The sequence below is a fragment of the Cervus elaphus genome, chromosome 17 (assembly GCF_910594005.1).
Source record: "Cervus elaphus chromosome 17, mCerEla1.1, whole genome shotgun sequence".
Taxonomy (NCBI): Eukaryota; Metazoa; Chordata; class Mammalia; order Artiodactyla; family Cervidae; genus Cervus; species Cervus elaphus.
This window is the reverse complement of record NC_057831.1, coordinates 58,925,825-58,951,587: the sequence shown is the minus strand read 5'-3', so window position 1 is coordinate 58,951,587 and position 25,763 is coordinate 58,925,825. Positions and strand designations below refer to the sequence as shown.

The following is a 25,763-nucleotide window of genomic DNA, read 5'->3' as shown; positions in this document are numbered from 1 at the left end:
GCTGATTGCATCAGGTGTGGAGCGTGGCGCCTCCTTGGCCCAACCTGGCGGCCACTGCGCCTGCGCGCGTCGCCCCGCCCCGCCCCGCCCCGCCCCGCCCCGCCGCCGAGGGTTCCACCGCGGGTTTTCCTCTCGGTCCGCAGGAGATCGATCCGGGAGGGGTGGACGGAGATTACCGCTCTAGGACCCCGGAGAGAGGGGATGGCAGGGATGGACATCCGGGGAGCCGCGGGGAGCTAAGCCCGAGGGAATAGAGTACCTGCGGAAAGAGGGCCTGCCTGGAAGGCTGATGGTGGTCCCCTGCTGATGGGCGGAGTGGTCCTGGGCTAATTTCCTCGCTTTTTTAGACCAGGAGGACGTAGACTAGAACTAGAGAGCTTTCCGCATTTTCCCAAAGTGGGTTACACGGCAACCGTCGACTACCTGGGTGGTGCACGAACTCCATAGACAGAGACAGCCCCGGGGATGAGCACGTCCATGGATTTATAGGGAATTCTTAGCGGCAATATTGTTTTTCTTTTGCGGAAGGAGTGACATAATTGTTGGCCTCCAGATTGGTCTGAGGGAAATTGTTTATGGGAGAGGTTTGGGGGGTGTAAATGCCAGAAACTCCTATTCCGCAAGGCAGCTTTCCTCCACTATTCATTTCTTCCAACCCCATCCGAGACTGCATCAGGGTCCCATTATACACCCTTTACTACACACCTAGTAGATTTCCCTCCTAGCACTCTTCATGTTTGAAGTGACATTTTTGAGTGATTATTTAATGGATTTCTGTCCACCTCGCTGGACTAAGCTCTATGAAAGCAGGGGTCTGTGCTTTTTTATCCACTGCTATCCCTAAGCTAACTGTAAGATTTTGTGGGTCCTCAATAAATTAATGATGTTGAAGGAAAAAAGCAATGCGGGCCCCCAACCACATAGAGTCCTCTCATGAAGAATAGGGACCAGTGAGTTTGCTGTTTGAAGAAGGACTGCATTGTGGAGGTTTAGGGAAAAGGATGACTGAGGAGCAGCCATTACCTTGTAATTATTAGTCAATTACTTTTAGCATAATCCTCCTGAAGGAGATGGTAAGAAAGGCTTGTGTGTATGTGTGGAGCAGCAGTTCCCAAAGCGTGGCCTTCAGACCAGCAGCAGCACCAGCATCACCTGGGAAGTCGTTAAATGTACAGATGCTTGGGCGCATCACAGACCTGCCCATTCCGAGATTCTGTTCAGTAGTCTGACTTTCCATAAATCCTCAGGCTATTCTGATGGAGGCTCAAGTTTGACAGTCACTGCACTGGTGAAGCGCCCAATCCTAAAGATGCTTTGGGGATGTTACGCAGTGTTTGGGGGCAGAAAACTGATGGCTCCTTGGTATTCTTTCTTATCAGGATCTTGCTTGTCTGTCTGAGTTTTAATTAATATTCCTGGAGGGGAAAGGGAGATTATGCTTTGCCTCTCTTGCAGGTGTGTTCCTCCGTTGAGGTGATCTTGCTGTGATCTTCACATGGAGAAATGGTGTGTGTGCTCACGCACCATATGCCTGGGTTTCTAGATAAGGAGGCAGAAGGAAGGAGAAGGTCTCGCCCACAAAGTTGCAGCTGGGTGGGCGTGGGCCGCTCTCCTCTGAGGACATTTTCCCGTTATAAGGGAATGCAGACGTGTGGGAGAAAAGACTAGCCAGGGATAAGGTTACCCAGCTGCCTTTTGGTGCAGACAGACACCGAGCCGCAAGGAGGGGATGCCGGGCTACATCGCGCTGGGGCTCGACGTTCTGGCCCGCGTTGTCTCCCTGCCATCTTCCCGGATGGTTAGGGGACTGAGTTCGAGAGGCCCCGAAGCCTCTGCCTGCAGGGGTCGCACGAGGCGCGCGGCCCGCCCCCGCCCCCGGCCCCCGCCCCCGGCCCCGCCTTTCTCGGGATCGGCCCCCGCCCGGTCAGGCCCCTCCAGCCTCTCCGCGCAGCCGCCGCCAAAGCCCGGAGAAGGGGAATCTCGCCGGCGCCGCTCCCTGCGCGGGACTGGCGGGGCGGCACTGGGCATGCTCAGTCGCCGGAGCCCGTCCTGGTCTCAAGTAGGAAGCTCGTGCGCTGCTCCCGCAGCTGATCCTGGCGCTCCCGGCAGGGCGAGACTGGAGCAGAGCTGCCGGGCGCCGGAGCCGAGGCGAGCGCCGCGCACTGCCGGTGAGCCCCGCTCTCGTGCTTGCTTCTGCTCTGGATCCCGGGGCGGCCCGGGAGTGCTGGGGAGAGAGCCGATCCGCAGCAGCGGCGTGGGGCGAGTGGCGGCGCGCAGCCCGGGCGGCTGCTCCTCTTCTCGCGGCCCCGAGGGCAGCGCGGCCACTGCCACTCGCCCAGCCGCAGCCACAGCATCTGCAGCGGGCGTTTGCCGCGGAGTCTCGCGTGCCCGCTCCCGCGCCGCAGGGCCGGGAGGGCTCACTCCTTGACTCCATCCCTTTGGCTTCTCGGCGCCCTCCTTCCCTCGGCAGCCGGGGCTTGGCAGGGCCTGAGGCGGGGGAGACGGGGTGAGAGGGGGTGCGCTGGGGGTGCTGCGGCGGGGAAAAAGCGAGGGTGGGCGCCGGCGGGGAAGAGCGCACACCCCCTTGCCCTGGCACCGGCCTCCGCTGTGCGGCTGGGCTCTCCCTCCACCGGCGGCAGCGCGCTCCTGCCGGGGACTTGAAGACTGGGCTGGATTCTAGGGGGTTCAGAGCCTAGCCGCTGGGAGATCAAAGGGGGAAAAGTTCATTTCGCTCTCGGAGGCAGGGAGCGTTTTAACTAGAAAATGGCTGTGCGAAGGGGACCGAAGCAGGGAAGCTGATCCTGAAATCCACTCTGCTGCCCGCCGGACAGAATGGAGGGTTGGACGCTAGAAATGACATTTGTGTGTTGAAAACATTGCTGGACGGAGGAGGGATGGAGGAGTGCCGTAGAAACAATCAAAGGTGATCTTGACATCGGCGAAGGGGGCTAGAACTGAGGGGTCAGGGGCTAAGAGTCGAAGGAGCGCGGGACCTGAATTTAAAAAAAAAAAAAAAAAAATCAGAGTTGTGGCCGTTTTGTAGTCAAGTTCAGGGCAGCTTAGAGCCATGGCCGTCCCAGACTGTTTTGGATGGATTGAGTGGTTGGGGAGGGCCAAAGTCTGAGAGGAGAATAAGGTCAGTGTCAGACGCTCAGACAAGACAGGGTTCAGCTATGATTAGAAGTCCCTCCGTCACTGGCTTTACGTTGTGCCTGATGACTTAGGCAAAATACTCAAAGGATTCTCTTAAAATGATGCCAGCAGTCGTGTCTGAATTCCAAGAAATGGGGAAACTTTGGGAGGTTGGCATTGGTTTGTCCTTTGTTTTAATATTTCACTGATTTAAAAAGCAAACAGTGGCATCCTGATCTGTTGTTCTGGATTTGGGTCTCTTGAGTCTTTGGTTTATTTTTCTTGACATGAATTTATACTTCACATCTTGTCCTCAAATGGCCGTGATCATTAAGAGTGTCTGCATTTGGGTAGCTGAGCGTTCAGGAAGGGTGGTTTCTTTAGGAACCCACATCGTGGTGTTTTCAGTTTGTAGCTTGGAGGCAATATTTGTTGAGCAGTTGTTTATGGTAACTTGCAGAGTCCTAGAAATGGCAGTTTTGAAACGGTGGCATTTGTTAAGAGGATGAGGGACCTCGGGGTGGGGGGGTTGGTTTTGGAATGCTGAGAGAATACAGGTAGGGTACAGTGGGCTGGCAGTCAGAGCACCTGGGATAACAGATGCAGGTCTCAATAGCTGTGCCTTGGTCATTGGCTAATTATATGACCTGGAAAAATCGCTCAGGGACTCCATAGGCTGGAGTTGGTCTAGATATTTGCTCAGAGCCTTTGAGAAGGAATTCTAAAGTTAAGATCCTTTTCCAGGGAACTGGAAAGGAAAGAAATGTTTCTTTCATTGTCTCTTCAAAAGGATGTTAATACTTTTAACTAAGTAATTCACCTGTATGGAGCCAGCACAGTCCCAGTTTCTGAAACTTTGATAAAGTGCTAGTGGAAAAACGCACGAGCTGAAGTTTAAAAGACTGACTTCTTACAGTTAACGGGAGTAATAAGAATCCTGACTACAAAATCATTTAGGAAAAGTCTGCTAAATAGTGGAAGAATCCACATGTACAAAGATAAAATACTTTAAATCTGTTACTCTTTTTATGTCATGTTTCAAAGTTTGATGACTGTGTTTTTTTTCCTGCCACCAGAGAAACAACAAAAATCTTTTTTTTTTTTTCTTTTCTGTTACAGCAGGAATACAGGAAGGCTTGCCATTGTGTTGGAACAGTATTATGTTGACTATCCTGATTTCAGGATATCTAAATTTGTGTCTTAAAAGAAATGGGATGTTGTCTTTATACCTTCTTCAGTTTTAAAATATTCAGTGCCCTGTTGTAGTATAGCCCCTTACATTTTTCACGGGCACAGGACAGACTTTTAGAAAAGTATTGTAAGAATATTGTAAGATACTACTGCTTATGAGGGTGATGCTTATTTTCCTCTCCCAAGTTAAGGAAAGTAGCATTTGTTCATTACTTACTATGTGTCAAGTCTGATATTCAGACTCTTACACATCTTATATGTTGTTATCTCTGACATAAATGTCAGCGTCCCAAGAAAATCCCTCTGAGGAGGTGGACAGTTCATTGCTTGTAAAGCAATAGAACTTCCGAGTTTTATTTTATATGAGACTATGTTTAACTGCTTTCATTATTCAATAAGCATTCTCTTGTAAAACATATTTGATTTGTTATTTGGAATTAGATTTGATTGGAACAGCATGTCTTCAGAATGATTTTAATGTTTTTAAGAAGCTTCTATTCAGATTTAAAAACTTTTATGTTCATTTATTTTCAACATTGCTGTACTACCAACAAATGAATGTAAGGAAGGTAAGCCCAGATTACCCATTTTAATTTTGTATGTTATTAGCGCATATTCTGGGGCTTCCCGGGTAGTTTAGCTAGTAAAGAATTGTCCTGCAATGCAGGAGACCCCGGTTCGATTCCTGGGTGGGGAAGTTCCCCTGAAGAAGGGATAGGCTACCCACTCCAGTATTCTTAGTCTTCCCTGTTAGCTCAGGTGGTAAAGAATCTGCCTGCAATGCAGGAGACCTGGGTTTGATCCCTGGGTTGGGAAGATCCCCTGGAGAAGGGCATGGCAACCCACTCCAGTATTCTTGCCTGGAGAATCCCCATGTACAGAGGAGTCTGGCAGGCTACCTCCATGGAGTCGAAGAGTGGAACACAACTGAGTGACTAAACACGATGCATATTCCGCATGTTGTTACGTGTTGATGGTGTGAAGTTTGTCATAGGCAGAGTGACAGATGCTCCATAATAAATGTCTAGTGGGATTTCACAAAAAGACCACCAGCCAGGGAATGCCAAGACTTGCCTTCTGGGCCAGGGTTGTCTGCTCCTTAAATTTACTGTGTGATCTTGGGAAGCTCAGTTTCCCCATCTGTAAAATGAGGGTGTTGCAATAGAAGGCACCCTCATGGTGTCTTTTGAGCTTTTGGGTCCCAGTCCAGGGGCCGTTTGAAAAGGAGGACTACAGGTGAAGCCTTAGAGGAAGCTGGTTTTGTTCCACTAAGTCTGAGCCGTCCTGCTTTATGGAATTGTTGTTCAATTGCTAAGTTGTGTCCAACTTTTTGGGACCCCATGGACGGTAGCCTATCGGGCTCCTCTGTCCATGGGATTTTCCAGGCAAGAATACTGTGGTGGGTAGCCATTCCCTTCTCCAGGGGATCTTCCCGACCCAGGGATTGAACCCGGGTCCCCTGCATTGGCAGGTGGATTCCTTATCACTGAACCACCAGGGAAGCCTACTGTGTGGAATGCCCTTCATTTTGTTGACCATTTCCTACATCCCTTCTAGTTTTTGATTGTCAAAGAATGATTGTCATAAAACTAACTCTTTGTGGGGCTGCAGTTTAGGTAGGAGATAAGGTAATAATTAGATTTGGGTAGAGCACTTTAGGTATTTGAAACTGTTCTACAGAGACTTCTGAAGAGATTCTGCTCCAGGGCGTGCAGGTGGTCTAAGTAGTAAGTCTCTTCAGGGGCTGTAGAGGAGGCTATCCTGTGCCCTGGTTGCCGGGGCACCTGTATGAACTTCGGGCAAACTTTTCCCATGTCCCTGCCTGTCTCTTTAGCTCTTGGTCAGAGTTGTAGCCCTTGGTCTCTGGAATAAACTGATCATCATCATTTCATGTTGGCACCATCATTGTATTGAGCAGATACCCATGCTGTGGTACCAGGAATGATGGCTGTCCGAATGTACCTATGTGAACTTTTTTTTTTTTTGGTAATCTGTGATGGGTCAAAGGAAACCTATCTAATTTGATGTTTGTAATGTACTTTGCTTTTAAGATGCTCTCAAAACTCAGCCTCATTAATCTTTAAGTGGGGCAGGTGAAGAGAAGCCAGATTTGTTACCAGGATTTAAATAAGTGATAATAAGTAGACGGTAAGTCTAGCGCTTCTGATCATAACTAGGCTCCAGGGCTGCTGGGCCCGTGGTAGGAGTAGGGCAGTAACTGCAAATGCAGATGAGAGATGGAAGAGAGGCAGTACATGGGGGTAGAAAGTCAAGTCATCACAACTTGGCAAGAAGTTAGAAGCCTTGGTCTGTTTCAAGGTATGAGGGGGCATAGGGTGTAGAGTTACAGGAGATATTCCCTCTCTACATAATCTTTTGTCTGTAATATTTGAATCTTACGTGGTCCTCTAAGTATTGAACAAATGCTAGGACAGGCATTATTTTTGTAATCAGGGAAAAGTCACAGCGTATTATTTATTGGTATGTAAAATGTGTAGATTCACATGAACAGCCATGGAAAGAGAATATGGAAATAATGAATGATATGGAACATGAATTAAGGTTTTTCTTTATTGTTTGTTGATGATTTGGTCACTGTTGTAAATAAAGTGAACCATTCTGTCCTTTGCTGCTTGTGGAAGTCTTACAAAATTTTATCTCTAGGTTATAACTAAAGTTTTTGAAGTGTAACTCTCTTGGAAAGTATGCTTCAGGAATGCTTGAAGTAGGAGGCAGAGTGATTTTGTTTTGATTTTTCCTTTTCAAGTTGAGTAAAAAGAATGCACTTTTGGAACTGAGCTGGGGGAAGTATGCACTTAGGAGGATGAGGTTGAGGAGAACTTACGGAGCTCCAGAGAGTGAAGGAAATGCCGTTGTTGAAGAAGGAAGTCTTGGCATGACTGGTGGTCTGGAATGCAGCGTTTCCCAAATTGCGGCCATGTGAGTAAGAGCTTAGTGGAGTGTCTACTATATGCACATCACGGCGCTAGGGCTGTTGTCTGTCCGTGAGGTTTCCATGCTCCTTGTCCGCGTGATAATGATGACCATGTAGTGAATATTTTCTGCGTGTGTTCAAATGAGGAGATCTGTCCTCTTCTCTGACATTATGCCATTCTGATATGGGGGTAAGATTTCTTCTGTGAACTGATGGGAATATTTTTATTTGGCAGCTTAATGGTCCATGAAATTGATAAATCTGGGAATCTGGGCCTGAGATGTAGGGAGCTCTGCCCTCAGGATCAAGTTGACTAGTGGAGGCCAGACACATTGGAGCTTGTGGGTGAGCTGATGGGGCCTTCCAGGAATGTGGAATCATTGGTACAGACTCAAGGTCCTAGGAGCCGAGAAGAAGTTAATTTCGAAAGTGCTCTGGGAACCAGCAAGTATTTTTGAATTATAGCCCAAGAATGACAAGGAAAGTGCCAAGATGAAAGATGAGGTTCTGAGAGAGCAGAAAGGACAAGTGACTAAAATGTGAATTTTAGCAGGCGGGGCCTCAGAATGACAGATTGTGGGGTTTGTTTTTTTGCATGCAGACTTCTTTCTGCCCAAACGGCATGCTTTAGCGATTCAGGGTGGGTGATTCTAGGAAATGGTGTTGGAGTTAGAGCCACAGAACTGGGAGTTGTGTTATAGCCGGCTTGGTTTGCACCTCTTCAGCATCACACCCTCCAGGGTGAGCCTTGATGAATCGCTGGAGGTTTATGGATAATGTGCTCATGGAATTGGTATTGTTCACCTTTAGTTTGAGTAGCTGTTAGGAGGGTGGGAGGTGAGGAAAAAAACACAGATTACTTCTGAGTTTTAAATAGTAGCTTAAGAAAATAATTTTCAGATAATACTTTAAAAATCTGTACTTACTAATATTTGGATCTCACTGGTCTTAATAATATATTATTGTGGAACTCTGTGCAAAGAGCTTGTTTTACCTGTTACCCTATTTAATTCTTACAGGATACTGTAGTGCTGTTCCCATTTTAGAGATTAGGAAACTGAGGTCCTTTTCACTAAAGGCTACGTGTGTGTACGTGCATATGCTTACTTGTGTCTGACTCTTTTGAAACCCCATGGACTGTAGACTACCAGCCTCCTCTGTCCCTGGGATTTTGTAGACAAGAATGCTGGAGTGGGTTGCCATTTCCTTCTCCAGGGGATCTTCCCGATCCAGGAATTGAACCTGTGTCTCTGGTAGCTCCTGCATGGGCAAGTGGATTCTTTACCACTAGTGCCGCCTGGGAACCAAAGGCTACATGGTGGACAGGAATGCTTGCCTTGCAACTGTTGTTAACCCAGAAGAGTCTGTGGGTTGCTGAGGAACTCAGGAGGTGAAGAAATTACATTTGTCAAGGGTGAACTCTGCCTGGTGCTATATAGGAAACACTTCACTTTGTTTTTTGGGGTATCCTCTTTTTTCCTTTTTTATAGATGAGGGAACCTGGTTCAGACACTGTCAAGGACTTGCCCAGGCCCTAAACAAAGCCTGCACTATTCTTTCCACCACAACATGAAACTTTCCTAGACTCAGCCTTTGGGAAGAAGGTGAAAATTTCACCTTTCATCCATTTACAGAATCCCGCTAACCTCAATCTGTGTACTTAGTGATGGAGCCATTGCCTCCAGATGATGGCCTCATGTGCATTGCTTTCATCTGAACACACGTTGAGTAGTAGAAAGATCCAAATATAATTTCTAAATATGTCTGAATCTAAGGGTTGCTGTGTTGAATCTCTCTGGGCAGATTCTGGTCGAGGATATTTCTGTTGTAAGTAAAATGCCCCAGAATCTGATCAGTTGTCACATGTCAATCATGGGCAGTGTTGGGGTGACTAGGCCTTTGATGACTGGAGGAACCTGAGGATTTCAGGGGCTTTCCAAGCAGATCTGAGACTTCTGGCTGCTGGAGAGAGGGTGGTGGGCGTGCCTTCCTTCCTGGGAGCATCCTGCGTGCTGCTGGCTGCTGGCTCTGTTCTTACCTTCTGATCTGCATTTGGTTTCCCAAGTAGACCTTTGTCCTGGGCAATAGAGTCGGTCAGTGGACCTGCAGTAACGAGTATCTCTGTTTGCTTGGCAGACTGTGTATCAGCACAAGTTATAATATGAATAAGTAGAATTTCCTTAGCACGAGTTAGGTTTCTTGAGTTCGTTCCCCAGTGAACAAAATACAGCTGAATTTCTGAACAGAACTGAGGCATGGCCTGGACGTAAAGTGAACTGAGAGGGGTGTAGATACTTTGAAAAGCACTGATTCAACCTCAGATTCTGACCAGAGCCTCTCATCCTCCCCGCTCACCAAACTCTATTTGTTTATACCTTTTCGAGATTGCTAGTGCAGACAGACAGGCAATCATTAAGGGACACCCAGAGACCTCAGCATCGTTTGTCCATGCCTTTGTTCAGCAAGTGTTTATTGAGTACAGACTTGGTGCCAGGTACAGCGCAAAGTGTTGAGGAAGACAGGAATGTCCTGGAGTATCATTATAAGGTGCTTCAGTAGAGGCATTTGTGAGGCTCTGAGGGAGGGGAGAAGGGAGAGCAGGAAGACCTTACAGGCTTTCTAGGAGTCATGGCAAAGGACTATAGTAAAACTCACTGCTACAGAAAGCCCTTCAGCTGTCTCCTTTTCCATTTTACTTTGGTTTAGTGGCAGTGTGGTAGCCTGTTTCTTCTATCCAAGAGCTGGTATTTGCTATTGCTTCTATAAAGGACCTAGAGATTTGGCCTTTCAAATCTCTATAGTTGTGGTTCTCCGTGTGGGGCGGGGGTGGGGGGTGGTGGCGATTTTGCCCCCTAGGGAAAGTTTGGCAATACTCCTGGAGACGTTTTTGGTTGTTGTGATTGTCAGAGAGGTGTGACTGGCATCAGGTGGGTGGAGGCCAAGGATGCTGGTAAATATCCTGCAGTGCGTGCACGGGACAGCCCTGGGGAGGCAGTCGAGGTTTGGTGGTTTGCCTCCCAGCATTCCAGCACTGCTCTCCGGCTCCATAACCGTATAATCTTGGACAGCACAGCTGGACCGCAGAATTACACAGTGCCTCAGCTTCCCCAGAACATGGTTGTTATGAGGGTTTCGTGAAGATGATAAGGGCGTACAACAATACTGGGGGAGTTCCCTGGTGGTCTAGGGGTTAGGATTCGGCGCTTTCCCTGCCCTGGCCTGGGTTCAGTCCTTGGTTGGGAAACTGAGATCCTGCAAGATGCGTGCTGAGGTCAAAACAAGGCAACCCCCGCCCCCGCCCCCCAAACCCAAACCAACCAAACAAGAAAACAGCACTGGGTCTCTAGTAAGGCCTTATCAATTATTATTAATTTTAGTTTCAAGCAGAAGCTTTAACTTGCGACTCTGAAGAGCTTGAGTTTGGAGAATCCAGGAGAGTTGAGCTTGTGTGCCGGCTGTCAGTATGCTCTGGGGTAAGAACTGGCCATTGTTTTCTGTTTCTGTGCTTCCTTTTTGTCTGTGGGTCTTATTTTCCACTGTTTCCACCTCTTGATGCTAGGACTTTGCCTTTCATCCATTTTTTTTTTCCCCAGGGACCCAAATTTCTGCCCTTCATGAACTTTCCCCCTAGAGGGCTGAGAAATATACTTAGGATTTTCCTTAGCTCGGTCTATTTTGGGAATGGTGAGAAAACGGGAAGCAGGTCAAGGGAGAAGTTGCATTGCTTCTGACTGCCACAGCTCCCTCTCCATAAAGTTCTGTGCAGGACTGAGGGGCAGGTGGTACTGTCTGCCCACCAGCCCCACCCCCACGTTAGGTGCCTGCTGTTTCCAAAATACCCTGTAATTGGGTCACAGCATTATCTGCCTGCTGGAAATCATTTCTAAAAATCAAAGCAAACTCTCAGTCCGTCTCAGCGGGCTTTGAGATGTCTCTGTCCTGTACTTTGGGGCCTTGCAGAGTTATTCTGAAAACGAAGCAGACTTGTCTCAATTAGGTGGCAATCTCTCTGTGACCTGCAGCTTTGTCATGTCAATATTTTCACTTGCAAGTGTGCGTCTGACTTCATGGTCATTTCTGACTTTCGGCAGGAAGGTGAGTTTGTGAACTCGTGTGTGTGTGTGTGTGTGTCTGTGTGTTAGTCACTCAGCCGTGTCTGACTCTCTGTGACCCCATGGACTGTAGCCCACCAGGCTCCTCTGTCCATGGAATTCTCCAGGCAAGAATACTGGAGTGGGTAGCCTTCTCCAGGGGATCTTCCTAACCCAGGGATCGAACCCAGGTCTCCTGCATTGCAGGCAGATTCTTTATTGTCTGAGCCACCAGGGAAGCCCTGTGGACTATGCAACAGATCAGAAACTGTTGAATTTTCATAAGGCGGTTGACTTGTAAAGGTTTTCGTTTAGTGTTTTGAACACTATCAACAGACTAGAGAAAAATTAAGTTCAATTGATACAGCTTTCTAATTCCTTCCGCATGACATGGTCCTCTTTCTGCTGAATGAGAGCAGTGGCCTCTCAGTGGCCTCCTGGCTTGTCCATCCTTTCAGTTTGGCTTCTCAAGCCCTGGGCGCTGTTCCAAATGATGCACGTGGAAACTGACCACGATGGCCCCTGGCTCTGACAGCTAAAGAACAGCTACATAAAACGTGATGTGTACTTCCGGGAGAAGTGCTCGGTGCTTCCCTGACGAGCCCCTGCCCTGCTGGGGTGTGGGGTGTGGGGCAGGCCCCACCTCCCAGGAGGAGGGGTGCGCCATCCGGCCCCTCCATCTATGCCACAGAGTGAGGCGTCCCTGACCCCCGGCTCCCACTCCGAGCCCGCTGTTTCTGACAGCATGCCTCCACTTCGTTACCGTTGCTAGTCACCTCTCACCTAGGAGCCTGCAGCTCCGTCTCCGGCGCCTCTCCGTGTTCTCAACACTGCCTCCAAGGTGAAATCTTTAGAAATCTGCAGGTCTGGGCACGCTCACCGCATCCTCAGGGGCTCCTCGCTGCCCTCGGGGTGAAGCCCTGGCTCCTTCGTGCCGCACCTGCCCCGCCTCGCGGTCTCCCATGCTCTCCATCTCACGCCCTGAGCTCACGCCTCACGGTTTTTATAGACGCCGGGTTTTCTCTGGCCTTTTATGCTGTTCCCACCGCCTGCAGGCATCCTTACGTCGCTCTGTTCCTTACCTGCTTGACTTCTGCAACTCTTCCGGGAAGCAGTTGAATCATCGTGGGCGTCAGTGTGCGTCAGGGACCTCCGGGCGTTTTAAAACACAGGGCCGGCCCCACCACAGGCCGATCCCACAGGCTTGTTGTGGAGCCTGATGAAAGTCTGACTTCTAACAGCGTCCCGGGAGATGCTGATTCTGCTGGTCTGGGGTCCACGCTTGGACGACCACTGGGGTGCCCAGGACAGGGCGGCTGGCTCTTCGGGCTCCCACAGGGAGCTCCTCACCCCCACCTACAGCCCACCTTTGTTACCACCCAGAATTGTATCCATTTACTTCCCTGGCCCCTCTTCTGGTCTGCAGGTCCTTGAGGGACAGCACTGTGACTTCTCCATCGTCGTGTTCCCGGTGCTTCAGAAGTCCTGGGGACTCAGTTAACATTTGTCAAAGAATGAGAATGTGAGTGTGACCATTGGCGGCTTTGGTAAATATGCCCCAGGACATTTTCAGCAGCTAGTTGAGAGTTTATCCCCAGATATGATGATATACACTTACAGCATGATGTTAGTGGGGTTGGTATGTGTTCATGTAAGAGCTGATTAACTTTTGTGATTTTTGTGTCTAAATTCTAGAGAGGTCTAGGGGAGGGGCTCAGTTTAAACTCATTGTTGTTTCTAGAAGGACTCAAAAGTACATTGTTTTCTTATCGTGGCTCAGAATGAAAACACGTCCACAGGAAATGGAGATATTTAATTTTGCAACCACAGCGTAAGCATGGCCTCTCTATTTGAACTAATAAATCATATTGAACTGAAATTAAATATAACCAGATGTTTCATCTTTTCTGCAAGCCAGAGGGAGGGATAGTCAGAATACTTCACTTCCTCATTCATTCTGCAAATGTTTATTAAGCACTTACTGTGTGCTGGTGGGACCTAAGGGTACTGCAATGATTAAAACACTCTCTGCTGCTTTCATGGGGGGCTCTGCGAAATAACAGAGATGGGTGATGTGATGTGGAATCCTAATGGGCTCCTTTTGATCAAGTGGCCCTAATGGGTGACTACTAAGCTATGACCCGAGTAGCAGTAAGTGATGGTCATGGCAGGATCATGAGTGAAAATCGCTCAGTCGTGTCTGACTCTTTGTGACCCCATGGATCTGTACAGTCCATGAAATTCTCCAGGCCAGAGTACTGGAGTGGGTAGCCTATCCCTTCTCCAGGGGATCTTCCCAACCCAGAAATGTAACCGGGGTCTTCTGCACTGCAGGCAGATTCTTTACCAACTGAGCTATCAGGGTCAGGATCATGGAGATGAGCAATTTCAGGCCAGGAGAATGGTGCAGAGGGCCTCACTTTAAAACATCTCTTTGGTGATGGAGGGTGGAGTGGGGAGGAGGAGAAGTAAGGAGTTCTGGATTAACAGATATACACTGCTGCTGCTAAGTCGCTTCAGTCGTGTCTGACTCTGTGCAACCCCATAGACGGCAGCCCACCAGGCTCCGCCGTCCCTGGGATTCTCCAGGCAAGAACACTGGAGTGGGCTGCCATTTCCTTCTCCAATGCATGAAAGTGAAAAGTGAAAGTGAAGTCGCCCAGTCATGTCCGACTCTTCATGACCCCATGGACTGCAGCCCACCAGGCTCCTCTGCCCATGAGATTTTCCAGGCAAGAGCACTGGAGTGGGTTGCCATTGCCTTCTCCGAGATATACACTACTACGTATAAAATAGATAAACAAAAACAATTTAGGAAACTACATTCATATCTTGTGATAACTTACAGTGCAAAAGAATCTGAAAAAGAATACCTGTTTATGTAAAATTGAATCACTTTGCTGTCCACCTGGAACTAAATAGATCAGTAATTAAAAAAAAAAGATAAGGAATATATCCCCCCAACAATAAAAAACTCTTAAAGGAGCCCTAATGCTCCTATTGTCCAAAAACTATATTGATGTTGCCTTATTATTTTTTCTGCTCATTCAGGCCTCAGCTCTAGCTTGTCTTGCTTCCACAGCCTCTAAAGTAGTGTTTCTCAAAGTGATTGGAAACCTGAATCATTGGAAATACGTTGTGAATAAAGCCTTCTGTGTTAAATTCAGAAACCTGTGTGTACCTACTCATCAGCGTACTCAAGATTTCCTGCTGAAAAGAAGTTTGTGAGCTTTCTTTAGCCCAGCACTTGCCTGTGGGTGTATTTGCACGGCCTCTTCTGAACAGGTGTTTCTTGGTGCACACCTTGAACAGGCTGCTCTCAAGGTTCTGCTTTGCATGCACCTGAAGGAACGCTTCATGTGAGGCAGATTTCTCTCTGCTTCCCCCTCTTCTCCCTGTTTCTCTCATTGTAGAGGACTACAGGCTGGCTTAGTGGTAACAAATCCGCCTGCCAATGCACAAGTCATGGGTTGGGAAGATCCCCTGGAGAAGGGAAAGGCTACCCACTCCAGTATTCTGGCCTGGAGAATTCCATGGACTGTATAGTCCATGGGGTCACAAAGAGTTGGACACGACCAAGCAACTTTCACGTTCACGCCGGTGCAGCAGATGCAGGAGACAGGGGTTCGATCTCTGGGTCGGGAAGATCCCCTGAAGGAAGGGAAGGTGACCCACGCCAGTATTCTCACCTGGGAAATCTCATGAACAGAGAAGCGCGGCTGGGTGCAATTCATGAGGTCTCAGAGTTGGACATGACTGACCACTCACACATGCAGGATCTTCAGTTGGGACAGGATTTCTTTTACTGATTTTCCTCATGCCTGATCAGTTGATCAGTCCCCCTGGCTTGGGTCCAAAGATAAATGGCATTTTGAGCCTGAGAGATTGTTGCTCGTTTGGTGCATTTAGGGGAGGAACTGGCTCATGGAGAGTGGTTTTTGACTTCCATTGTTCAAATTATGACTTTATCCTATCTTCTTTGGGGTACAGAGATGTTGTCCTGGAGGTCAGCTGACTCCAGGTGGAAAGAGAGAGAGGAGTGACCAGTTGGAGTTGCTAAGGCTGAGCATTTGGTATGAGAAAAATAAATTTGGGGTCATGACTTGGTTAACCTTGACCTGGGTTTTTGCTGAGATGTTGGAATCTTAATTCCAACTCAAAAAACTGCTGGCTTTGGATTATTTTTCTGTTGAGGTATGTTTAGTTTTGGTCCTCCCTGAAGTCAGGGAAGATGGACTAGGTCTATGTTTTTGGAGAGTTTTATTCTCTAATCATGTTTATGGTTCTAGTTTGGCACAGAGGCCAGGAAGCTCACTGAAAATTTTCGCTGGAGGGAGAGCCCAGAGTGAGTCTTTTTGAAAGGATATTAGTGTAGATAGCATAATTCAGAGTGAAAGCGTTTGGCTCCATTGTCAGGGGTGGGGAAAGGCCCCTGTCCCATGTCGCTGACTTTTCTATATTTGGGGAAACTCCCAGAGAGATGCAGTAATACTTCACTGAGAAGAGGGTTAAAGGAAGCTGCAGCTGGAGATGGAAGAGCCCACAAAAACCCTCCCCCCAAGGAAGGAACCTCCTGGAACGTGAGGAGGATTAGGGCTGGGGGTCCCTGAGGGTCCCTCTTAGTTCTGGGGATCGGTGCTTTGGGGTCTCTTGTGTCAGGGGGCTGTTTTCTTGGCACTGGTGCTTTCCCTAAATGGGGTGGGGAATTGAGTGTGACCGGTCTTGTTGGATACCATCACTATGGTCAGGCTTCCCAGGTGGCGCTGGGAAGTGGTCAAGAATCCACCTGCCAATGTGGGAAAAGCAGGAGACGTAGGTTCGATCCTTGGGTCTGGAAGATCCCCTGGAGAAGGAAATGGCCACTTGCGGCAGTATTCTTGCCTGGAGAATCCCATGGACAGAGGAGCCTTGCGGGCTACAGTCCATGGGGTGGCAGAGAGCCGGACACGACTGAGCATCTGAGCACAGTTGCTGTGGTCAGGAGCTCCATGTCTTCAACCATCTATTATCCTAAAATTCAGGGAGAAGAAACTCCCACATCTGAATTAAATGGATTCCAATGATTTGAGCAGAAAATGTATGAGCAGTGCTGCAACAGAAGTAACGCTCACCACTCTTATTCATGAGACTCAGCAATTGGGTCAGTGTCATTTTCTAAAAATGTCTTTTTTTCCAGGACTTGAGGTTATTTGTACTAAAATAAATAAAGGAAGTCTTGCATTCCATCAACTTACGTATAATGGTCTCCCGATCAAAGCCATCTCCTGCTGACTTGAGTTTTATTTTAGCTTAAATCATTTTCCTTTACTGGTACTAGATCCTGCTGTTATGTATATATTTTACAAGCTGCAAGCAGAAATAAGAAGCAAAAATAAGATGTAGTATTTTATTGAATTTTGTCTTTTTTTTTCCTCTTTTGTTCTGAGAACATGTGGCTTGCAAGAAAAACCAATAAAAATAGACAATAAGGGAAAGTGTTGATTTGTGGCATTATTATCTTTATTTCTTGTAAAGGAAACAAGATTTTCATTAGATGCTGTTGTGCTGTTTTCCATTGAGAGAGATAACAGTGGGATGGATAGCCCATTCAGAGTTAACATACATTTTTGCTCAACATTTAAATGATTTTTGTATGAACACTTATAAAGGTATTACTTTCTTTTTGCAGCACCAGCTATTAAGCAGTGTGGTACTAGCATGCCCAAAACAGTTTCTTTGCATTGGAGAGCTTGGTGGATACATATTTTCATGAAATCACATTTGCTTTACCTTCAGTGTTGACCTTGAAAACTAACTTTCGAAATGCTTAGAGATATATCTTTTTGATAGATGTTTAAGTTAAAGGAGGAGTATACCTAGTGTGATGCAGTTTTAAACATTTTATTTGCATAGAGTGAAAAATTTTGAGAGAACGAATAGAAACAAGTAGAGATTTCATGAAGCTGGGGGTGGCTTTGCAGGCTTATTCTCAATGCTTCCCTAGCCATTCTTAGTGTTTTTATATCCTTTTGTTGTTCGGTCACTGAGTAACCTCTGACTCTGGAGCCCCATGGACTGCAGCACACAGGCTTCCCTGTCCTTCACCATCTCCTAGAGTTTGCTCACACTCATGTGCATGGAGTTGGTGATGCCATCCAACCATCTCATCCTCTGTTGCCGCCTTCTCCTCCTGCCCTCAATGTTTTCCAGCATCAGGGTCTTTTCCAGTGAGTTGGCTCTTTGAATGTATCCTTTTAGCAATGAGTTAAAAGGGAAATGTAATTCTTGTGTATTCACTTTTAATTCATCTAAAGAGTGTGAATTTCAAGGATGTTTCGTCAAGGAGAACTGGGAGCAAAAAGAGAACTGGCATCATGCTTGGTGAAATAAACCAGTCCTAAAGGACAGGTATTGTACGAGTGTCCTTACATGTGGTGGCTAGAGAAGTCAGATTCATAGAGACAAAGTGGAAGGTGGTTGCCAGGGCGTGGAGGGAAGGGGTAACGGGGAGTTGTTGTTGAATGGGTCCAGAGTATCAGGTAGGGAAGATGAAAAAGTTGTGGAGATGGATGGTGGTGATGGTTACACAACAGTGTGAACTTGCTTAGGTTCCACAGTACTGTGCCCCTAAAAATGGCTAAAATGATGAATCTTGTTACGTACATTTTACCGCAGTTAAAAAGTTTAACAAAAGAGAACTGATCCCGTACGCGCACCAGCCCAGGTACTGTGACCTGAGGAATTCTGACTTATTATCAGTTTGGAACCTGGGGGCCTGTTCTAACATCTGTGTAGTATGCCACCGGGGCTGAGACTCTGAGGGTTGGGAGGCGGACAAGGACCCTGGCAGCTTGAGAGGGAATAGGTACCGTTCACCTGAACCTGATCCCGAAGTCCTGTGTTTTCAAAAGCTTTCTTCACTGTGGAACTAACCCTAACACAGACAGATTTGAAATAATCAGTTGGGTATGCCTTATGTGGATCAGGGCTTCCCAGGTGGTGCTAGGGGTAAAGAACCTGCCTGCCAACGCAGGAGACTGAGAGACGCAGGTCCCATCCCTGGGTCAGAAAGATCCCCTGGAGGAGGGCATGGCAACCCACTGCAGTATTCTTACCTGGAGAATCCCATGAACAGAGGAGCCTGGAGGGTTACAGTACATGGGGTTGCAAAGAGTTGGACATGGCTGAAGTGACTTAGCATGCACGCACGTTATTTGGGTCATGTTTTTGGCCATGTATATTACTGACTTCTACTTTGGAGATGAAGTGATTTGATAAAAATTAATCTTCATTGGGGTGTCCTCAAAAACTGTGGTACCTTTCCCATTTATTTAGTCGATTATGCCCTCATAGCCAAGTGACCCGCTGGCCTAACCCTTCTTTTGCCGTGACCGTTTTGTTCTAAAGAGGACGTAGACTTTAGAGCTAGACAGAGCCAAGTTTCAATTTGGGCCTGGCCCTGGGGTTGCTGGATATAGGTAGGTGCCCTGCCTGAGCCACCGTTTCTCTATGAAATATCCAGAATGATAACTACCTGGGTGGGACGGTTTACTGTGATCACGTGAACATGTGTGCTATAAAGTGATCAACTTATTTACTTTCTTGATTTCCTCGTGTGGAAATGGTTGGTAGGTGGACCAGGCATTTTAGATGAACTCCACATTTGTTACTGTGCTATGGAAGATGGTCCTTGATCAAAAACTGACATAGTGTTTAGGATTAAAGTGTTTAAAAAATCATTCTTTTAAACAGAGGCTGGTGGGGAGACATTCATAATTGGTAGTAGTAGGCTTTTACAAAATTTTAAATTTTATTTAACTTCTTGGCTGCACTGGGTTTGCAGGGGCTACTCTTGTTTGTGGTGTTCGGGCTTCTCCTCGTGGGGTTCCTCTGGTTTCAGGGCTCGGGCTCTAGGCACGCGGGCTCAGTTGCTGTGGCTCTTGGACCCTAGAACACAGGCTTGATTGTTGTGGCTCATGGGCTCCATTGCTACGAGGCATGGGGACTCTTCCAGAATCAGGGATTGAACCCGTGTCTACTGCATTGGCAGGCCAGTTCTCATCCACTGCACCCCTAGGGAAGTTCTATAGTTGGTTTTTAATGCTGTGTATTCAGCTACATGGCCTTGGGGTTGACTGTTATCTCCCCTGTCCCCTTTTATTGTCTAAAGAGAATGTGGATGACAGTTCCTTAGTGCGTTTGCTGCCTCGTATTATAGTTTGATAGATTTTGGAGACCTGCAGATTGGGATTTGATCCTGGGTCAGTCTCTATCAGAAAAGGTCACCTCCTTTTTCTTACAGGAAGAGGGATCGTATAGAAATTATAAGTGAAAGTGAGAGTGTTAGTTGCTCAGTTATGTCCGACTCTTTGCGACCCATGGACTGTAGCCTGCCAGGCTTCTCTGTACATGGAATTCTCCAGGCAAGAATACTAGAGTGGCTTGCCATTCCCTTCTCTCGGGGATCTTCCCAACCCAGGGATCGAACCCGGACCTCCTGCACTGAGGGGTCATTCTATACCATCTGCGCCACCAGGGAAGCCCAGAAATTAATTAGGGTTAATGTTTATTTATTGAGCATTTCCTGTGAGACAACTCATTTCCTGTGAGTCACTGTGATGAATGTCTTAGGTGGAGAAAATCATTTGGCCCTGCTTCTCTATGAGGCAGCTACTGTCGTCATCTGCAAATACAGGTGGGGAAGCTGAGGCTCACCCAGGTTGTTCCAGGGCACACAGCTGGAGCAGGTGCTGGGACTGGGCTGAATGTAGATTATGAGGACAGAACTTGGCATGGGGAAGGCACTCAGTAAATGTGAATGCTAATGCTTGCACACGCACACCCCCCCTCCCCCAAATGAATATTTCCCTGAGACACAGAGCTACTAGATTGCAAAAATTAGGAACTTTCCCAGGAGAATGGAGAGAGTCTAAGGACCAACCAGTGTGAGAAAGCTTGTGTGAGAAGCACAAGCTGTTGTAATTGTAGCTGTTTTGCATTTTTTTTTCTAATTGCTGTTTTAAACAAAGAAAATGTCTATACTCTCTGTAGGGTGATATATGCTTTTAAAGGATGTAACTGGGGTTGAGATGTTTTTCTTTAGGAAAAAAGTCAGTTATTTCTCTAATCATTGAGCATTCTGTCCTGAGAATGCACTCAATATAATTAGAGAGGATAAGCTCCAGCCTCCAGGGGTGAGCAACTGGCCGTCTCGAAATGTTCTGTAAATATATTAGTCTGAAAATTGCATTTTAATGTGGTGTACTAGCAAAATTGGATTTTATTTGCCAAATTATTCCATGTTAATAGTGGTCTTTTTCTACAGGAAGTCTGTTACTTTGTTTAAAAAAAAAATACAGGTCATTTGTTTCTTCCAAAATAATTGAACCATCCTCTGGAATAATCTATTACTACTTTCACTTCTGATTTGAGTTAGGATACTGATGGAATACAAAAAGGCAGATAGAATTTCCGGTCAAGAATTTGATTTTAGAGAATATCATTTTGCCTGAGGTGTTTGCTTTGACTAACTTTGGCATACTGTGCATGTGCATCCTGTTTTAAATGCTATATATTGATATTTAAAATGAGTTAAGGCAGCTTTGTGGTCTTTTTGTCATCCAGGTGATGCTAGTAAAAATGTATTCATTTAATTAGTTATCAATGATGTCATCTAAGGAAACCATCTCAAAGAATAATTCTTGAGTCCTGAGCTGGTTAGCAATTATTCTTGCCAGAGAATCTGTTTAAAGGACCAAAAAATTGTGAATTAGCCTGTTTTGGAAATTTCTAGTTGTTTCCTTAGCATACAGAGAAAATCAGGCTTCCACTGTGTGGTGATTAACAGATGAAGAAATCACAGTTGATGTAGGGTGAATGCACAAGTTTGACACTAGACTCCAAGGATAGAGGGAAACTGTCAATGGGTTAAATTTGAAATACATCCATTTACTTGCAAAAATTTTGTACTTCATTTACATGTTTCCTTGAGCACTAATTTTTGTTAATGAAAATTTGAAGGCTGCATGAAATCTTACACTGTTAGCTGTGGGCCCCAGAGAATCAAAAGAAATGGAAACTTAGGAGTTTTAAAAGAAAGTATCAAATGATTATAAGTCACTGTTATAGAATATTGTGTGATGATTGTCCATTGTCAAGATTCAGAAGTATTGCTTTGAAGGAAGAAAGGGTGGTTGGTGTATAGCAAATTGAGAATGGGAAAGTAAGCAGACTATAAGTATTTTGCTTTGAATTTTTCTAGTATATTAACTGACTTCCATTCTGGGGAAATACTGTTTTATGATAAACAAAGTTTCTAATTTACTTAAAATATTTTTACATTTTGATTGTGTTCTGTTTATCTCGTATGTAAAGAAATCCTTGAATCTCAAACATTTAACCACTTCCTTCTGTATTCAGGGCTTCCCTGATAGCTCAGTTGGTAAAGAATCCACCTGCAATGCAGGAGACCCTGGTTTGATTCCTGGGTCGGGAAGATCTTCAGGAGAAGGGAGAGGCTACCCACTCCAGTATTCTTGGGCTTCCCTTGTGCTCATCTGGTAAAGAATCTGCCTGCAATGTGGGAGACCTGGGTTTGATCCCTGGGTTGGGAAGATTCCCTGGAGAAGGGAAAGGCTACCCATTCCAGTATTCTGGCCTGGAGAATTCCATGGACTGTATAGTCCATGGGGTCGTGAAGAGTTGGACACGACTGAGCAACTTTCACTTTCATTTACTGTGTTCAGGGGTTTGCTGGTGGTAAAGAATCCACCTGCAATGCAGGAGACCTGGGTTTGATTCCTGGGGATCTTCCTCTGGAGGAGGGCATGGCTACCCACTGCAGTATTCTTGCTTGGAGAATCCCAAGGACAGAGGAGACTGGTGGGCTACAGTCCATAGGATTACAAAGACTCAGGCAAGACCAAAGTGACTCAGCATGCTCGTACTCTGTATTCATAAGTGATTTGAGAACTAACAAATCTTGTTCCAATCAAGAGAATTAACTGGCTACAAAAACGGAGTCATTTCCTTGCATCTCTGGAGTCAGTTCTGTATAGTGTATTTGCCTCCCACCTCCCAGCCAATACCTTGAAGTCTTAAGCTCTGGTACTTGTGAATGTGACAAGTGGTCTTTGAAAAGTGGTCTTTGAAGATGTCCTTAAGTTAAGATGAGGTCAGATTGGAGCAAAAAGTGAGATTGTTCAGTCGTGTCTGACTCTTTGCGACCCCATGGGCTGTAGCACCAGGCTCCTCCATCCATGGGATTTTCCAGGCAAGAGTACTGGAGTGGGTTGCCATTTCCTTCTCCAGAGGATCTTCCCAACCCAGGGATCGAATCCAGGTTTCCCGCATTGCAGGCAGATGCTTTACCGTCTGAGCCACCAGGGAAATCCTAGATTGGAGCAAGGTGGGCCCTTAATCCACTGTAACTGATGTCCTTATCAGAAGAGAAATTTGGACACAGAGAGGGAGAATATCATGTGAAGACAGAGATACACAGACGCAGAAAAAAGATGACTGTACGGAGATGAAGGCAGAGATTAGAGTTTCACCGGGACTCCTGGAAGCTGGGGGGCTTCCCCAGTGGCTCAGTGGTAAAGAATCCACCTGTGATGCAGGAGACCCGGGTTTGATCCCTGGGTTGGGAAGATCCCCCGGAGAAGGGCATGGCAACCCGCTCAAGTAGTCTTGCCTGGAGAATCCCATGGACAGAGCCTGATGGGCTACAGCCCATAGCGTCGCAGAGGAGGCTAGGAGGGATCCTTCCCTAGATGCCTAGGAGGGAGCATGGTCCTGCCAGTATCTTGATAACAGAATTCAAGCCTCTGGAACTGTGAGAGAATCCGTTTCTGTTGTGTTAAGTCAAATAATTTGTGTTGGTTCCAGTAGCCACAGGAAACGACAGGTCTTCAGAGTCAGACTGCTTGAGTTTGAATCTTGGTTTCACAGTCTAATGTTGTGATCCTGAACCTCGAGTTTTTGAAACGTGTCGTGCCTCAGTTTCCTCATCTGTAAAGTAGGGCTTAAAAGGATACCTTCCTCACACAGTCATTAAAAAAAATTTGTCTTATTTTTGGTTGTGTTGTCCATCCTAAAGGAGATCAGTCCTGGGTGTTCACTGGAAGGACTGATGCTGAAGCTGAAACTCCAATCCTTTGGCCACCTCATGCGAAGAGCTGACTCATTGGAAAAGACCCTGATGCTGGGGGGGATTGGGGGCAGGAGGAGAAGGGGACGACAGAGAATGAGATGGCTGGATGGCATCACCAACTTGATGGGCATGGGTTTGAGTAAACTCCGGGAGTTGGTGATGGACAGGGAGGCCTGGCGTGCTATGATTCATGGGGTCGCAAAGAGTCGGACACGACTGAGCGACTGAACTGAGCTGAACCGAGTCTTCTTTGCTACGTGGGCTTTCTCTAGCTGTGGCGCGTGGGGGCTGCCCTGCGGTTGTGGTACATGGCGCTCCTCGTTGTGCTGGCTTCTCTTATTGTGGAGCACAGGCTCTAGGGCGCATGGGCTTCGGTAGTTGTGCACATGGGCTTAGTCGCTCTGTGGCATGTGGAATCTTCCTGGATCAGGGATTGAACTCGTGTCCCCTGCATTGGGTGGATTCTTATCAATACAGGTGGATTCTTATCCACTCTACTACCAGGGAAGTCCTCACATAGCCATTTTGAAGATAAAATATGTGTTTAATACTTTGACCAGTTCCTGGTGCTATTACATGTGAAAAATTCAGTCATTCTAAGGAGATCAAACCAGTCAACTCTAAAGGAAATCAACCCTGAATATTCATTGGAAGGACTGATGCTGGAGCTGAAACTCCAGTACATTGGTGACCTGATGCAAAGAGCTGGCTCATTGCTGAAACCCTGATCCTGGGAAGGATTGAGGGTAGGAGGAGAAGGGGGTGACAGAGGAGGAGATGGTTGGATGGCATCACCAACTCAATGGACATGAGTCTGAGCAAACTCCAGGAGATGGTGATGGACAGGGAAGCCTGGCGTGCTGCAGTCCATGGGGTCGCAAAGAGTTGGACACGACTAAGTGACTAAACAACAACAGTATTCATATATATATGAATATATTATAATTATAGCAACTGAACAACAGCAGCAAAGTATATGGAAATGATTTTTGATCATTCAACTAATATCTACTGAGCTTTTTAAAGAGCAAGCTTCATGCTAGACAGTGAGTGTTCCGGGTGAGCATAAATCCTTCAGGTGATCACTCCCCCCATTAATGTGAAGAAGAAAAGTAGATTCCGTGTGGCATCTTTTTGGGCAAGAACTATCTCTGACCTTTCCTCTGGACCTTGGGGAGTCCCGTACAGGACCTGTGTCCTGGGGAGGCAGTGGCATGAAGCCACACTGCCTGGGGTCAAATTCTGATTCTTACTAGCTTTGACTGTGGGCAGTAATAGAATCTTTAACATTGTCTCCAAAGTGTTGGCAGTAACTGTACTTTTGTCAGTAGAGTTATGGTCAGAATTAAGTGGCTTCCCAGGTAGCGCTAGTGATAAAGAACCCACCTGCCCATTCAGGAGATCTGAGAGATGCAGGTTCCATCCCTTGGTTTGGAAGATCCCCTGGAGGAGGGCATGGCAGCCCACTCCAGTATTCTTGCCTGGAGAATCCCATGGACAGAGGAGCCTGGAGGGCTACAGTCCATAAGGTTGTAAGAGAGTCAGACACGACTGAAACAACTTAGCATGCAAGGTTTAAGTGAATTAAAATACACGAAGTGCCTGGGATAGTAAGCATGTAATAAATGTTGTTATATTACTAAATAAACCTCGAAAGTTTTCTAATTTGTAAATTAATTCATTCTTTTGATATTAAGTATGGAGAATTGAGCTGTGAATCAGATACAGCCCTTTTCGCTTAAGTGAATAGTTAAGTCAGGGAAGATTAATTTATTTACATTTTAACAAAATAGTATATAAACAAGGCAAAGGGTGATAGAGCACGATTAATTCTCAGGGTTTCAGGTTTTGGAGGTTGAATTGGAGTTTTCTAGGCAACAAAGAAATAACATTAGGGGTAATGGGAGTAGTATATCCAGAGGCATGGCATGCGAGGAGATAGCCCCAGGGGTTACTCACAGAGGTACAAGACTTCCTCTGGTGCCTGACTTTGGTCCTAGAGCCAGGGTTTGAATTCTGCCACTTCACTGCTGTGTCTCCTTAAGGTAATTTCTTGACCTCTCAGTGCCTCTGTATTTTCATCTTTTTAAATGGGGGTGAAAGACTTTGGGAGGATTAAATGAGCATATTAACTTGAAGTGCTTAGACTGGTGCTTGCCCAAAGTAAGCACTGAAACAAACAGAAAGCACTGGCTCTTGTTAATGTTGTTATTCTTCAGTTTGCTAAAAGACTACAAGGGCTGAGAAGGTTCACTTAACATTAAGTTTCAACGATTCCTGTGGG

The 25,763-nt window shown here is 46.6% G+C and overlaps 1 protein-coding gene across 15 annotated transcripts in view; it reads left to right on the top strand.

Moving 5' to 3' along the window:
• The first annotated feature begins 1,943 nt into the window (after positions 1–1,943).
• The window catches only part of APBB2 (amyloid beta precursor protein binding family B member 2), a 362,842-nt gene continuing 339,022 nt past the window's right edge, over positions 1,944–25,763 (top strand). For 10 of the 15 annotated variants that reach the window (XM_043871213.1, XM_043871210.1, XM_043871212.1 and 7 more), the window contains exon 1: positions 1,945–2,168. The gene's annotated coding sequence lies outside the window, so the exon portion shown is untranslated. Of the gene's footprint in view, positions 2,169–25,763 lie in introns of all 15 variants that reach the window. The other 5 variants (XM_043871222.1, XM_043871214.1, XM_043871219.1 and 2 more) reach the window with 2 other exon arrangements.